This window comes from Staurois parvus, unplaced genomic scaffold (genome assembly GCF_062004578.1).
Source record: "Staurois parvus isolate SC_StPar_1 unplaced genomic scaffold, SC_StPar_1.0 ptg000877l, whole genome shotgun sequence".
NCBI classification, from domain to species: domain Eukaryota; kingdom Metazoa; phylum Chordata; class Amphibia; order Anura; family Ranidae; genus Staurois; species Staurois parvus.
This window is the reverse complement of record NW_028318673.1, coordinates 1,026,562-1,044,256: the sequence shown is the minus strand read 5'-3', so window position 1 is coordinate 1,044,256 and position 17,695 is coordinate 1,026,562.

Here is a 17,695-nt window from a genome sequence, read left to right as displayed (position 1 = left end):
ACTTGTCTCTTCCCTCCAATGAATGTTCTATAAGTGGAGCCCTTAGTTCCCTTCATCAGGCATGGATTCATCTCCATCACTGAGGTCATCCTCATCACTTGTGAGTACAGAACACACTGAAGGATAGAAGGTCATCCAAGCAGCAATAATAAACCAACCATTCATCTACAGCTGTAAATGTGCATTCCGCCATTAGATGGCACAACGTTTTATTGGAATTAGTGTCATCTAGTGAACAAATGTAATATTTTACCCAAAAACAGGAAACAAAGGAGGTTGTGCTGAGTAACTAGATACCCAACACGCCCAGCCCTACAATGGTGTGATGATGAAACCAGGACAAACTTTGTCCTCAGAAATGGCCCCTAGGGGGCGCTATAAAAGCCTTTCCAGGTCCTCAGTGTAGAGGTGACCCTGAATCATGGATGGAGAATGATTGCTCTCACTCCGGCATGCATGGCGTGATGTAATGTGTGGTGCAATCCATGATCTTGTATGTAGGCACAGGTGGAATATTGGTTAGTATGTATGTGGGAACTCAATGATTAGGGGGCGGGGTTTTAGGTGTTTGGTGCACCTTTCATTTTTTCACTATAATGCCAACATATAAGGAACCAATAGCCCCCATATGATCTCATTTTGTGGTGACGGGTTCTCTTTAATGAAACATCAAGACCCTGATTTACTATTGTGCCTAGGCACATTTCCGTGTGCTAACATCTACTTTTTAATAGCGAGCGTCTACTTTTAGACTGCAAAGACATTTACTAAAGAGAAGCATCAACGAGTAGACGCCAAATCAAATTTACTAACCAGGAATCAGACTCAAAAAGCAGACTTGCTAAGAAGCACGTCTAACACCATGAAAAATCACTGCAGAGACGTTCACATCGAAATTTGCTTTCCCAAATATCAGGACTTCACTTTAAACAATATCTGACATTTCCAAAAAATTTTAAAATGTATAAAAAATTGTTTTTCAAAGAAAGTCGTGACAGTGAACAACTAGACGCTTTTCCAACATCTATGGCTGATATAAGTGCGCATGTGCAGAACACATGTTAGACGTCCTCTGTGGGCGCTTGCTTTTTAGCCACTGCTCAATAGTAAATCTCAGTGTGGAGTCCTCTGACAGCCGGCACTCGGTCACGTCTCCTGTGTGTGGAGTCCTCTGACAGCCGGAACTCGGTCACGTCTCCTGTGTGTGGAGTCCTCTGACAGCCGGCACTCGGTCGCGTCTCCTGTGTGTGGATTCCTCTGACAGCCGGCACTCGGTCGTGTCTCCTGTGTGTGGATTCCTCTGACAGCCGGCACTCGGTCACGTCATCTGTGTGTGGAGTCCTCTGACAGCCGGCACTCGGTCGTGTCTCCTGTGTGTGGAGTCCTCTGACAGCCGGCACTCGGTCGTGTCTCCTGTGTGTGGAGTCCTCTGACAGCCGGCACTCGGTCACGTCTCCTGTGTGTGGATTGCTCTGACAGCCGACACTCGGTCACGTCTCCTGTGTGTGGAGTCCTCTGACAGCCGGCACTCGGTGGCGTCTCCTGTGTGTGGAGTCCTCTGACAGCCGGCACTCGGTCACGTCTCCTGTGTGTGGAGTCCTCTGACAGCCGGCACTCGGTCACGTCTCCTGTGTGTGGAGTCTTCTGACAGCCGGCACTCGGTCACGTCTCCTGTGTGTGGAGTCCTCTGACAGACGGCACTCGGTCGCGTCTCCTGTGTGTGGAGTCCTCTGACAGCCGGCACTCGGTCACGTCTCCTGTGTGTGGAGTCTTCTGACAGCCGGCACTCGGTCACGTCTCCTGTGTGTGGAGTCCTCTGACAGACGGCACTCGGTCGCGTCTCCTGTGTGTGGAGTCCTCTGACAGCCGGCACTCGGTCACGTCTCCTGTGTGTGGAGTCCTCTGACAGCCGGCACTCGGTGACGTCTCCTGTGTGTGGATTCCTCTGACAGCCGGCACTCGGTGGCGTCTCCTGTGTGTGGAGTCCTCTGACAGCCGGCACTCGGTGGCGTCTCCAGTGTGTGACAACCAGCACCATTTGTAGCCAGGCATATCTTTATGTGTTCTAATTAGATTTCCTTAGTTCTATTGATTCTATTTTTGTTTCTTATCCTTTATAATTATTTCTGTAATGATTTTACTTATTTAAAAGGTCTAGATAATATTTATTTTCACAGCTGAATCTAAAAATAAACGTCTGCAATAAAAAAAAAAAACAGCATGGGGTCCCCCTTCCGTCCATAACAAGCCCTTCAGGTCTGGTATGGATATTAAGGGGTAACTCCATGACAAAATAAAAAAAAATGGCGTGGGGTTCCCCCCAAAATCCATACCAGACCCTTATCCGAGCATGCAGCCTGGCAACTCTGGAAAGGGGGGGATGAGCGAGTACCCCCCTCCTGAACCATACCAGGCCACATGCCCTCAGCATGGGGGGGTGCTTTGGGGCAGGGGGGCTCCCCCCCAGAGCACCTTGTCCCCATGTTGATGGGGACAAAGGCCTCTTCCCCACAACCCTGGCTGGTAGTTGTGGGGGTCTGTGGGTGGGGGGCTTATCAGAATCTTGAAGCCCCCTTTAACAAGGGGCCCCCAGATCCCGGCATCCCCCTACGTGAATGAGTATGTGGTACATGGTACCGCTACTAATTGACAAAAAAAAGTGTAGTGTAAAAAACACAGTACAGGGTCTTTGACAAGTCCTTTAACCACAAGCCTACAGGGCACTTATACCCCCTTCCTGTCCAGGCCAATTTCCAGCTTTCAGCGCTGTCACACTTTGAATGACAATTGCGCGGTCATGCAACGCTGTACCCATATGACATTTTTATCATTTTTTTGTGACAGATAGAGCTTTATTTTGGTGGTATTTAATCACCTCTGGGTTTTTTATTTTTCTTAAACCAAAAAATACTGAAAATTTTGAAAAAAAAGTTTTTTCTTTGTTTTCGTTATAGAATTTTGTACTGATGTGCACTAATGAGGCTGCAGTAATGGGCACTGATAGGCTGCACTGATGGACACTGATAGGTGGCACTGATGAGGAGGCACTGGTAGGTGGCACTGATGGGCATTGACAGGCATCACTGATGGGCACTGAAAGGCAGCACTCATATATGGCACTGTTAGGCTGCACTGACTGGCACTGTTAGGCAGCACTGACTGGCACTGATAGGCGCATGAAAAGTAGTGTATTCATTACTTTAGAAATTGTTGCGGCTCCAACCAAGTTTGAACCACACCAATATGAACGCTCTAATAGCGGTCACATTGAGTGCGACTTGGCATGTGAATTGACATTTTCAGTATTGCATGCGAGATGTGGTCATGTGACTGCCTTAACTCATGTGATAATCCGGAGTGAATTGTGCCCATAGGGCCAAGAAATATTGCCAATAGGGTTCCCTTTCACATCCCTGCTCAATGTTCTGTTGTATGCTGCACAGGTACACGTCACTGTGGCTTTCTTTCTGACTCTGATTTGTGGGGCCTGTATACCAAGGGTTAACGCAGGTGGGAAGAGGATTCATCAGGTGCAAACACTTTCTCTGACCCAATGAATGACAGTGGTGGGTGTGGCCTACCTTATATAAGGAGATGCAGTAGTGGGTGATTTTTGCCTTGTACAGGCCACATTATTTTCTGCAAGTCCTTGTCTGTGGTGGTTTGGGGAGGAAGAGATATTGTAGTGAATTGCCCCAGGCCACACTCGCGCTGTGTTTTGATGTGGGCTGTAAATGTTTTGCATGTTCTTCCTTCTAAGGTGTGTTTGTGTGTTATTGTACAATGATTGTGTTTATTATCTTTGCATTGTAATTAGAGATGAGCGAATCGAACCAGGCGAACCGGAATTCGAGTCGAATTTCAGGAAATATTCGATTCGCGTCGAAACCGAAATTTTGCCTACTTCGGGTGCGCGAATCGAAGATTTCCCGATCAGCCGGCAAAAGTGTCCCTGCAGTGAGCTCCGCTATTTCTGACAGTTCTCTGATAGAAGGAACACATGTTTAGCGGTTGAAACATTGTATCTATTAGTTTACATTTAGGATACAGATGTTTCAACCGCTGTACATGTGAAGAAGCTGTCAGAGAACTGTCAGAAATAGAGGAACTCTGCACATACACTTTTTGCCGGCTTGGAATTATTCTTCTTTTCATCCTACTTCTTCTTCTTCTTCTTCTTCATCCTCATCCTCATCCTCTTCTTCTGAGGATGAGGATGAAGAAGAAGAAGAAGAAGTAGGATGAAAATAAGAATAATTCCAAGCCGGCAAAAAGTGTATGTGCAGAGTTCCTCTATTCTGCAGATACACTTAGAGGAGCTCTGCACATACACTTTTTGCCTGTTTGGAATTAATCTTATTTTCATCCTACTTCTTCTTCTTCTTCTTCTTCTTTATCCTCATCCTCAGAAGAAGAAGAAGAGGATGAAGAAGAAGCAGAAGAAGAAGAAGAAGAAGAAGAAGTAGGAGGAAAATAAGAATAATTGCAAGCCGGCAAAAAGTGTATGTGCAGAGTTCCTCTATTCTGCAGATACACTTAGAGGAGCTCTGCAGATACACTTAGAGGAGCTCTGCACATACACTTTTTGCCGGCTTGGAATTAATCTTATTTTCATCCTACTTCTTCTTCTTCTTCTTCTTCTTCTTCTTCATCCTCATCCTCATCCTCAGAAGAAGAAGAAGAGGATGAGGATGAAGAAGAAGAAGAGGTAGGATGAAAATAAGAATAATTCCAAGCCGGCAAAAAGTGTATGTGCAGAGCTCCTCTAAGTGTATCTGCAGAGCTCCTCTAAGTGTATCTGCAGAATAGAGGAACTCTGCACATACACTTTTTGCCGGAAACCGCTGTATGGAGGGAATATCCCAGAACTGTCATAAATAGACTATTTCTGACAGTTCTGGGACATTCACTCCATACAGCTGTTTCAACCGCTGTATGGAGGGAATGTCATGGAACTGTCAGAAATAGACTATTAATGACAGTTCTGGGACTGTCCTTCCATACAGCGGTTGAAACATTGTATCTATTTGTTTCCATAAATGGATCCATTTATGGAAACAAATACATACAATGTTTCAACCGCTGTATGGAAGGACAGTCCCAGAACTGTCATTAATAGTCTATTTCTGACAGTTCTATGACATTCCCTCCATACAGCGGTTGAAACCGCTGTATGGAGTGAATGTCCCAGAACTGTCAGAAATAGACAGAAACTGTCACAGAACTGTCCTTCTCCTTCTTCTCATCCTTCTTCTCATCCTTCTTCTCATCCTTCTTCTCATCCTCCTTCTTCTCATCCTTCTCCTTCTTCTCATCCTTCTCCTTCTTCTCATCCTTCTTCTCATCCTTCTCCTTCTTCTCATCCTTCTCCTTCTACTCATCCTTCTCCTTCTCCTTCTTCTCATCCTTCTCCTTCTCCATCTTCTCATCCTTCTCCTTTTCCTTCTTCTCATCCTTCTTCTTCTGCTTCTACTTCTCCTTCTCCTTCTTCTCATCCTTCTCCTTCTTCTCATCCTTCTCCTTCTTCTCATCCTTCTCCTTCTCCTTCTTCTCATCCTTCTCCTTCTCCTCATCCTTCTCCTTCTCCTTCTTCTCATCCTTCTCCTTCTTCTCATCCTTCTCCTTCTTCTCATCCTTCTCCTTCTCCTTCTTCTCATCCTTCTCCTTCTTCTCATCCTTCTCCTTCTCCTTCTTCTCATCCTTCTCCTTCTTCTCATCCTTCTCCTCATCCTTCTCCTTCTCCTTCTTCTCATCCTTCTCCTTCTCCTTCTTCTCATCCTTCTCCTTCTTCTCATCCTTCTCCTTCTCCATCTTCTCATCCTTCTCCTTCTTCTCATCCTTCTCCTTCTTCTCATCCTTCTCCTTCTCCTTCTTCTCATCCTTCTCCTTCTTCTCATCCTTCTCCTTCTCCTCATCCTTCTCCTTCTCCTTCTTCTCATCCTTCTCCTTCTTCTCATCCTTCTCCTTCTTCTCATCCTTCTCCTTCTCCTCATCCTTCTCCTTCTCCTTCTTCTCATCCTTCTCCTTCTCCTTCTTCTCATCCTTCTCCTTCTCCTTCTTCTCATCCTTCTCCTTCTCCTTCTTCTCATCCTTCTCCTTCTCCTTCTTCTCATCCTTCTCCTTCTCCTTCTTCTCATCCTTCTCCTTCTCCTTCTTCTCATCCTTCTCCTTCTTCTCATCCTTCTCCTTCTCCTTCTTCTCATCCTTCTCCTTCTCCTTCTCCTTCTTCTCATCCTTCTCCTTCTCCTTCTCCTTCTCCTTCCTCATCTCCAAGGGCATTTAAATTAAAGGTACAGTGTTCTGCACTAATTTAAAGGCTCTCTGAAGCCTAGAAACCCTTTTTATAAGTCATCTTCGTAGCGGAGAAATTCGCATCGAATCGAATTTCATACTGGAATTCGCCGAATCAGCCGAATCGAATTTTTCATTTCTTCGCTCATCTCTAATTGTAATCCTAACACATGTCGATTGCTCTGCACTTCCAAGCTTGCTTTATTTAGAATGAAATGCAGTTTTCAGACAAACATGGTGAGAAATGTATGTGTGGGGGATTTGGGGATGTGGGAGGTGTTTTATTTTGGCATGTACGTATTTTTATATTGATATTTTGATCTGCAGCCTGTTTTGGGGATAGATAAGACTACTACATGATTCATATTAACCGTTTGTTTCCTGCTGTAACTTGTGAAAGCACAGTTCATTAGAAATATAATCTTTTAGATTGTAAGCTCTTATGAGCAGGACCATTCTATTTTAGCAACATCAAACCTGCTTCTTTTTTGTCCCACCAAGAAATTGAATGTACCTACTTGTTGCTGCTGTCCAAATAAATGTGGAATATGTATTTGATCAATAAACATTTGGACTATGTTTATTTTGGGGGGAGTTTTTTCATGTTCAAGTTCAATAGACTAGCACCCCTAACACTTATTTTTGCTAGCTATATAATATGCCCAAATCTTACTTGTTAGAGAGCACATGTGCAAGTATGTCCAAAATAACAAACCAAAAGCCCCCTATTGCACCACAAGACCATGTTATGTACCAATGAATAGGTCGTGTTCAATGTGCAGCTAGCTATTCTTTTTCTACAATCCTCTTAACAGTAATAAATTGGGCCCCCAATTTATGTTGACTTTGGGCCTTTACCGGCAAATATATATTCACCAATGTCATATACACAGTATAGCTGCAAGCATATATTCACCAATGTCATATACACAGTAGAGCTGCAAGCATACATTCACCAATGTCATATACACAGTAGAGCTGCAAACATATATTTTTGAATGTCATATACACAATGGAGCCGCATGGAAAATTGCTATGGTGCACAAATAAACACCAAGACGGCTATTGGAGGAGGCGCTGGAGCAGCTGTCATACCGGAAATACGTCATGACGTTTGCAGAAGGACGTTTGCACACACCCGGAAGTGGTAGTGGGGAGTGTGAGTGGATGGGAGTGTAGTTAGGAGAGTTTAGTGGTAATTTTCAAGTCTATTTTTTAGCTTTGTGAATTGTTCTTTTGTGGAATTCCAGACCACATCTGGACATGGCGAGATCGCTGTTCTCCACCGAGGAGCTTATCCTCATTTGCTGGGGAAACATTACTAATAATTGTATTTTCAGTTGAAAACATGTCCAATTCCTGGATCCATTGAGGTACATAGCAGAGGTTCAAGGTAATCCATAGAAGTTGTGACGGTCGTGGTGTCAGACCCCCAGCCCTTTTCCCTAACTCGTGACCAAAGGACAAGCCAATCTAAAACCGCGCTGTCACGTGCATAACAATGCCATGCTCAGCTGCACCCTGCACAAAGATTTTCCAGCCAATGGACCACAATCTACAGTCATGGCCGAAATTGTTGGCACCCTTGATATTTTTCCTGAAAATCAAGTATTTCACACAAAAAAGGTATTGCATTAACACATGTTTTGCTATACACATGTTTATTCCCTTTGTATGTATTGGAACAAATATAAAACAGAGGCAGAAAAGCAAATATGACATAATGTCACACAAAACCCCAAAAATGGGCTGGACAAAAGTATTGGCACCCTTAACTTAATATTTGGTTACACACCCTTTGGAAAACATAACTGAAATCAGTCGCTTCCTATAACCATCAATAAGCTTCTGACACCTCTCACCCGGAATTTTGGACCACTCTTCCTTTGCAAACAGCTCCAGGTCTCTCTTATTGGAAGGACACCTTTTCCCAACAGCAATTTTAAGATCTCTCCACAGGTGTTCAATGGGATTTAGATCTGGGCTCATTGCTGGCCACTTCAGAACTCTCCAGCGCTTCTTTGCCATCCATTTCTGAGTGCTTTTTGACGTATGTTTGGGGTCATTGTCCTGCTGGAAGACCCAGGATCTTGGACGCAAACCCAGCTTTCTGACACTGGGCCCTACAGTGCGACCCAAAATCCTTTGGTAATCCTCAGATTTCATGATGCCTTGCACACAGTCAAGGCACCCAGTGCCAGAGGCAGCAAAACAACCCCAAAACATCATTGAACCTCCACCATATTTTACCGTAGGTACTGTGTTTTGTTCTTTGTAGGCCTCATTCCGTTTTCGGTAAACAGTAGAATGATGTGCTTTACCGAAAAGCTCTATCTTGGTCTCATCTGTCCACAAGACGTTTTCCCAGAAGGCTTTTGGCTTACTCAAGTACATTTTGGCAAACTGTAGTCTTGCTTTTTTATGTCTCTGTGTCAGCAGTGGGGTCCTCCTGGGTCTCCTGCCATAGCGTTTCATTTCATTTAAATGTCGACGGATAGTTCGCGCTGACACTGATGCTCCCTGAGCCTGCAGGACAGCTTGAATGTCTTTGGAACATGTTTGGGGCTGCTTATCCACCATCCGGACTATTCTGCGTTGCAATCTTTCATCAATTTTCCTCATCCGTCCACGACCAGGGAGATTAGCTACAGTGCCATGGGTTGCAAACTTCTTGATAATGTTGCGCACTGTGGACAAAGGCAAATCTAGTTCTCTGGAGATGGACTTGTAACCTTGAGATTGTTGATATTTTGCCACAATTTTGGTTCTCAGGTCCTCAGACAGTTCTCGTCTCCTCTTTCTGTTGTCCATGCTTAGTGTGGCACAGACAGACACACAATGCAAAGGTTAAGTGAACGTCTCTCCTTTTTATCTGCTTTCAGGTGTGATTTCTATATTGCCCACACCTGTTACTTGCCCCAGGTGAGTTTACAGGAGCATCACATGCTTGTAACATTCTTATTTATCCGCAGTTGTGAAAGGGTGCCAATACTTTTGTCCAGCCCATTTTTGGAGGTTTGTGTGACATTATGTCGAATTTGCTTTCTTTCCTCCCTTTTTTTGTTTTGTCCCAATACACACAAAGGGAATAAACATGTGTATAGCAAAACATGTGTTAATGCAATACGTTTCGTGAGAAATACATGATTTCCTGGAGAAATATCAAGGGTGCCAACAATTTCGGCCATGACTGTATGTACCACAGCCTCAGAGCGATTGTTACTGGGTCAGGTTAATTACGCAATTAACCCTTCACACTGCCACCACCACCTTTTGTACAGAGTAGGAGGAAACTCGCCAATATTAGCAATAACACTGTGATGTTGGAATAAGCATCTGTATACACACTGTCACCGCAGGCAAATGTATGCAGAAGTTTAAAACACACAGTAGCACTCTTCAGAGACAGGGATTCTTAGTTTGCATTAAAGAGCTTTAGAAACAGTTCAACACTTTTCAGAAAATAGGATTTATTACTAAAAAGGTCAAAATGGTGCAATAAAAATATTTACAGAAAAAGATGTAGCCAATATATATATATATATATATATATATAAATACAGAGAGCAATTACACAACAGAGAGATAACAGAAAGAAGTTTGGGGAGGTAGAATACTTGCCGTCAGCATTGGTTTAAGCAGATCAAGTGTCAGAGCAAAAGGGTACCGTTTTACTAAGTTGGTTCCTGATGTTGAAAAGGGAGAATTCTTCATCTTACTTCTCTCAGGCCTGACAGCCTATTTTGTAGTCCCCCAGCAGGGGGTGTCTCTGAAGCCAAGGGCCAATGGCCTCATTTGGGGAGGGGGGTCTAGACGGAGACCCAAGTTAGAACCAAAATGCCTCCCAAGTTATACCATGGTCAATAACCTTCTCTAGGTACATATAGCAGCCTAGACACTAGTAGATTAACCATTAGACGCCCGGCCTATAGCACTGGCTTTCCGGGTGCACGCCATTTGGCATCTTCCCACACATGCGCAGTTTGCGCGGTTGCAGAGCCACGCAGCAGCGCAATCTGTCACCGGCCGTGTACCTCGGACACGGCTGATGACAGATCTGAGTACCGGTCCCCGTTGCCGGTACCATGTGACCTGCTGTGACCAATCACAGCAGGTCACATGATAGTTGTATACAATGTATGGCTTCATTCATGCCATCCATTGTATACTAGTGTCTAGCTGTGAATGGTCACAGCAGGTCACATGCACATGTTATGTGATTAGCTGTGGCCAAATCACAGCTAAGCACAAAAAAAAAAAAAACCCTGAATGAATCGATTTCATTCAGGTAAATGCTTGCTTATAGCGAAGTAATTCTTTGCTATAAACAAATTGTGTAAAAAAAATATATATATATATATTGACCACTTCCCCAAAGTAGTACAATGTTATTATGGTAACATTGTACTACTTTGGTCATAGTAAAATATAAAAAAATCTTAAAAAAAATAAAAAAAAGTGTAATAAAAAATTAAAAATAATAAAAAAATATATATATATTTTTTTTTTCATACTGTCACCAGTCAGTGTCCCTGATCACCGCCATGCCAGTTATATGATGACGCTGTACTGCACTGGTGACAGTATGTAAAAAAAAAATTGTGAAAATAATTTTTTTAATTTTTTCATTTTCCGAAACATTATGACAAAAAAATACAACTTCAAAAAACTCGCCATGCCTCTTATGAAGTACGTCGGACTATCTACTCTGCAAAAAGGGGTCATTTGGGGGATATCTGTACTGTCCTGACATTTGGGGATATCTGTACCGTCCTGACATTTGGGGGATATCTGTACTGTCCTGACATTTGGGGGATATCTGTACCGTTCTGACATTTGGGGGATATCTGTACAATCCTGACATTTGGGGGATATCTGTACTGTCCTGACATTTGGAGGATATCTCTACTGTTCTGACATTTGGGGGATATCTGTACCGTCCTGACATTTGGGGGATATCTGTACTGTCCTGACATTTGGGGGATATCTGTACTGTCCTGACATTTGGGGGATATCTGTACTGTTCTGACATTTGGGGGATATCTGTACCGTCCTGACATTTGGAGGATATCTCTACTGTTCTGACATTTGGGGGATATCTGTACCGTCCTGACATTTGGGGGATATCTGTACCGTCCTGACATTTGGGGGATATCTGTACCGTCCTGACATTTGGGAGATATCTGTACCGTCCTGACATTTGGGGGATATCTGTACTGTCCTGACATTTGGGGGATATCTGTACTGTCCTGACATTTGTTGGATATCTGTACTGTCCTGACATTTGGGGGATATCTGTACTGTCCTGACATTTGTTGGATATCTGTACTGTTCTGACATTTGGGGGATATCTGTACCGTCCTGACATTTGGGGGATATCTGTACTGTCCTGACATTTGGGGGGTATCTGTACTGTTCTGACATTCTTGGACCTCAAGAAATTAGATTGGCTGTCAGTACTTCAGGATTGATCAATATTCAGATCTATACCATAGTTTGTGAACGCTATAACTTTCCTACAAACTAAATAATACATCCTAATTTGGGTTATTTTCACCAAAGACATGTAGCAGAATACATCTCGGCCTAAATTTATGAAGAACAATTATTTATTTGTAAACTTTTATAACAGAAACAAAGAAAAACGTGTTTTTTTTCAAAATGTTTGGTCTTTTTTTGTTAATTTAGCAAAAAATAAAAACCCCAGCGGTGATTAAATACCACCAAAAGAAAGCTCTAGTTGTGTGAAGAAAATGATAAAATTTTAGTTTGGGTACAATGTTGTATGACCGCGCAATTGTTATCCAAAGTGTGAGAGCGCTGAAACCTGAAAACTGGCCTGGGCAGGAAGGTGTAAAATTGCCCGGTATTGAAATGGTTAATATGCAGAATGATATCCTGAATGTCCAGACATCAAATATGCCATATCTTACTATTTCAGCTAGAACTATATGGCTTTCTGCTCTCCTGTAGACTTTAACTAGAGGTGTAAGGTATCAGGTGACTTGTATTAAAGTGACCTCTCTGAATATATAGCTTTACGATCACCTCCAAATAAGAGTCTCACAGACATACTGGGCCCAGGCTAATTTGGGTTTATAACCATGAAGCTATCCAGCTGGGCCTGATGCCTTGTGAACTCAGCATACACACAGACCACATTCCTGAGGGAGGGGGATTGGAGGGAGAGAGAATGATACAAGATGGAGGATTTTTAGCAAGATGGATGACCGCATCCATCTCTGTATGTACAATTGCTACAGATACAACTATACATGTGGCACAGACACAAGCATACACCCAGGGCCACTGTTAGATATCACGGGGCCCCGTACAGCATACTTGACAGCCCCCCACCGCCAGAGAAAATATCCAAATTATATTTATGGCAAAAATACACTAAAAACATTATTAATGGACATAATCCCAACCATATTCCTGTGAAATCTAAATGATAAAACTGTACTGAGTTCATAAATAAAGCTGTGTGTGTAATGGAGGTTTTGGGGCTCATTCACATGGGTGCTGTGGCCTGTAGAGTGGGAATCAGTGGTTGGTTTTTGTGGCTATCGCCATTTGCAAGAAACCTATGTTACACATTGGAAATGCTGCAGTTCATAATTTGACAAGCATATGGGTGCAGGTGTACAGCCCTGAACACAGACAGTGAGCATTCAGGGCCACTTCCCCACACCTTCACACCTGTCAGATGACAACCTGTGTTCATACAGCTGCTGTTTGCCCATAGTGTAACAGGTGTCTCCAGCCACATGAACAACCCCCTCATTCATGCTGTACAGGCCAGAGGACCTGTGTGAATGGGGCATTTTTCCCTTTTTTTTCCTCAGCTCATTAATTTCAATGGGCTGCCTAACGTGTGGGAACATGCAAAAATACTGCAGGCATATTATTTGCAAACTGTGTTGCACCTAACTGCACAGTAGTGTGGTGCCATGCGTTTTTGTGGCTGTGAATGGGTCTGTTTTTAATAGACGTGTGGAGGTGCAATTACGTTTTCATCATGGTACCTGCGCACATCTACAGAGGGCATTGCATTTCTTTGCTGTGCTGGAAAATGTGTGTTCTTGCATGCGTTTCTGCACCACAAATGGTGTGAACAAGTCCTAAGGGCCAGTTCACACTATAGAAACAGTCTAGATGTGTTCCTGATGCATTTTTTCATGCCCTTTTGGCATGCATGTTTAGCGTGTTCCAGTACATTTTGGATGCATTTTGGACACGTTGCATTGCATTTTTGTATCCCTTCCAGTTAGTTTGTTCTACTTTTCTTTTTATTCAATTTAATTAGGGACATGTGCGTTTTAGTACATTCAAGGGTGTTTCAACGCGTTCCAGTACAGTTCTATGCAGAAACAATGCAGTGTGGTCAACTTTTTTGACAGCACCTGCAATGCGCTTCAAATGCAAGCGCTGATGTGAACTATGACATTGACAACAATATAACCTTCTTTCTGTGCGTTTGTGATGCCGAAAAAGCAACTGAAACACATGTAGTGTGAACTGGCCCTAAAGATTATTATAGGTCAGGGAACGGGACTGACCAGGAATTGTGAATTCAATCAGACTAGTGGTGAGATACAATCAGGAATCGTATAATAATGTGAGATCTGAGCTGGAGGTGATAGGAAATGAGACACATTCACTTGATCAGTAAATAAATAGTTAAATAAAAAGAGTGGGGCGGTGATCCATAGATTTCCATATGGGACAGGTGATGATGGGGTGGGGGAGGGGGACAAGTTGTATAAGGAGACAGGTTTAAAAGAAGAGAAAACAAGTTACAATGAAATATACACAGCATGAAACTTGCACATTTCAAACTTGTCAGAAGAACAGGACGCAGGGAAGATTCACCCCCTTTCCAATTTTTAGTCATTAGCCAAAATCTTAATTGATTGATCAATATTCCTGGCACTGGCACAACCCAGAAAATTGATCTCCTTTTTTTTAACATTCATAAATGTCAAGGAACTTATAATCTAAGGGCAGAAACTCAGCCATGTAACTAGGTCCAATGAACCTAACAGCATGTCTTTGGAGTGTTGGCAAAAACTCATCCATACAGGGAAAGCATGCAAACTGGGATGCAGCCATGACTGGGATTAGATCCCATGACCCAAGTGCTGTAAGTTCTGAGTTCTAACCACTCAGCCACTGGAGGAGACAGAGTTTGAGCTGCAATGTAGAATAGTTACATTGTTTACAAATAATGATAAAGCGAGCGCTGGTCAAATGATATAGACTACTAAAATGGTATTACACAAGATCAATATAAATCTAGGTATAGATATGAAGGTAGCAGCTAGCACTCAGGGTATTGGCAACAGTCCCAGAATAGAAATATGTTACAGTAATAGTGCAGCACTATAAATGCATGTTATCAATCATAAACGCATGTAAAGTCAACAAAGTGCAAAAAAGTGCAATAATGATGTAAAATGGTAAATGGTGCTAAAAAAAGTTAATGTAATCATTCCTGAATAATGGAATGTCCTTGGTGTGAGAGTACCAACTCAGAGAGTGCCTATGAATGGCACGTGTGGTTTATCCGTGACGGACAGTAGTGCATGAACTTGTGAAAGATAAACCACCCTTTGGATGGGTCTACACTCACCAGAACAAAAGTATTAATGCTCATGGTTTATACACATCACACATCTGGGGGTGCAGCGGTATGCTGGCAGCTATGGGTTAGTCATCCAGCTCCATCCATCAAGGTGGGTTCCAAAATGGTCCTGGGGAGGAATTAGCTCAGCCACAGGAGCCAGAAAGGTGCTTAATAGTGTAGTACTTTATTATAATGGTCACGAGTAACAATTTAAAATATCCACGTGGAGTAATAAAATTAATAGCAAAGTGAGTACCAAGATGCCAGACGCTCCTCAGTGGCGGCGGCGTGTCATCAGCAATAGGGATCCACCCAATGCATTTCGTGTACCAACACATCCTATTGGTGTGCCCCTGAGGACATGTTAGTACACAAAATGCATTGCGTGGAGCCCTATTGCTGACGCCACGCCACCGCCATTGAGGAGTGTCCGCCATACTGTCCGTCACGGATAAACCGTCTGCACTACTGTCCGTCATGGATAAATCACACGTGCCATTCATAGGCACTCTCTGAGTTGGTACTCTCACACCAAGGACATTCCATTATTCAGGAATGACTATATTAACGTTTTTTTAGCACCATTTAACAGTTTACATGAGTATTGCACTTATTTGCACTTTTTTGATTTTACATGCGTTCATGATTGATAACATGCATTTATAGCGCTGCACTATTACTTTAACATAGAATAGTTACATGATTAAAGAGAAGGGAGATATATCATTATATTGGGAAATTACAACTAGACATTCCCAATTATTTGAGATATAAGTGTGAAAATGTTTGACATTTGAGAACAGAATGTATGACATTCATTAGGAAATGCATTAGTTGTCTGATCATTTTGGAGAAACAGCAACCCCCCCAAAAAATAGGTGTACTTTTATTTTAAATTATAAGTATTCTCACATGCAAACAGAAAAACGCCAACAGTACAAAGCCCACGGTTGTGTGTCATCTAGCGAACATATCCGGCATTGCATCTAGAAATGTGCTAGATGTGATTCCGGATTTGCTAACAGGAAAGAGTCTACAAAGTAGATGCTTTTCAATGAGTTTGCTAGATGCCTTTCTGAAGACTGACAGGTCAAGATTGATTGAATGGAGTCTGCCTGAATGTTCAGCGTCTGCTGGTAGACTCAATTCTTAGTAAATCAGGCCCAATAGGTCTCCCGGGAAGGAGGGTCAACCTCCAATTTATGAACTTTTGGAAGCCTATAAAAAACTGGTATCTGGATTTAACACCTTAAAGAAGGTCATGGTCTTTTTATCAATGATACCCTTCTCAAAAGCTTCCTCAATCACATCAAAGAGGATCTTTTGACCATTCTCCATGTTATTATTATTATTATACAGTATTTATATAGCGCCAAAGGGTATGCTCAGCACTGTACAGTAGCAATGGGGACAGAACATGAGACAAGACAGTAACAATACACTACACGAGGGGTGTGAGGGCCCTGCTCTTTTGAGCTTACAATCTAGGAGGGAGGGGAAGGTGGTACAGGAGGAGATGGCTGTGGGGGATGGAGTGGTGGGAGGAGTGGAGGAAGTTAGTTGTTAGGTGAGGTCGGGTGTTAGGTGAGGTTGGGGTAGGCTTCCCTGAAGAGGAGGGTTTTCAGGGTGCGCCTGAAGGTGAGGAGGGTAGGTGACAGTCTGATGAATTGGGGTAGGGAGTTCCAGAGGATGGGAGAAGTCCTGCAATCGGCGTGGGAGGAGGAGACCAGGGAGCTAGAGAGTAGCAGGTCCTGTGAGGAGCAGAAGGCACGGGTAGGGTAGTATTTGGGTATCAGGTCAGTTATGTAGTTTGGGGCGGCATTGTAAATGGCTTTGTAGGTCAGAGTTAGCAGTTTGAATTTGATGCGTTGGGCAATCGGGAGCCAATGAAAGGATTGGCAGAGGGGGGAGGCAGATGTGGAGCGGTTGGTGAGGTGGATGAGTCTCGCCGCTGAGTTTAGGATCGACTGGAGTGAGGATAGCGTTCGTTTGGGTAGGCCAGTGAGAAGGGAGTTGCAGTAGTCCAGGCGTGAGATGATGAGGGAGTGTACGAGTTGTTTGGTGGTGTCTGGGGTGAGGAATGTGCGTATCTTGGAGATGTTTCGGAGGTGGAGCCTGCAAGATCTAGATAGCAGTTGGATGTGGGGTAGGAAGGAGAGGTGGGAGTCCAGGGTGACACCCATGTTGATGGACGTTATCTTAGTGTACCATTCCTTATATCTAAAAATCTTTTGACACATCAATACATATTTTTCTCGCTCTATGATGACAAGGCTCCACCCTTGTTGGCAGGCTTGATCACAATGTCATGGCCAGGGGCGGACTTACCATTTGGAAACTGGGGCACTGCCCGAGGGCCCGGGGTCAGTAGGGGGCCCCATAAGATGCCCCTGGTACCTTTTTCATAGGCTTTTTTGAGTGTGGGCAAGGACACAGGTGCCCCATGATCCCCTATTGCCCAGGGGGCCCCATGAGTTGTCAGTCAACCCCTGGTCACGGAGTTCTTAAGCTGTTCCAAAGCAACACATTCTTCTCCCAAAAGATTATCATAGGCCATCTTTCCAAAATTCACCATTTTTAATTCTCTGGTAACTGCAGCCACAGAACACTGAACTCCAGCTACTGCCGACAAGGGGGAAAAGAAAAAGATTTAACATAAAACCCACATCATCTACTCTGGACAGGACCATGTGTTCCTCACCATTCTCGTATCTCTGAATTTCCTCCACCAGTTCTAAAGCCATGTCAGCTAAATCATCTTCAATATCCTCTACA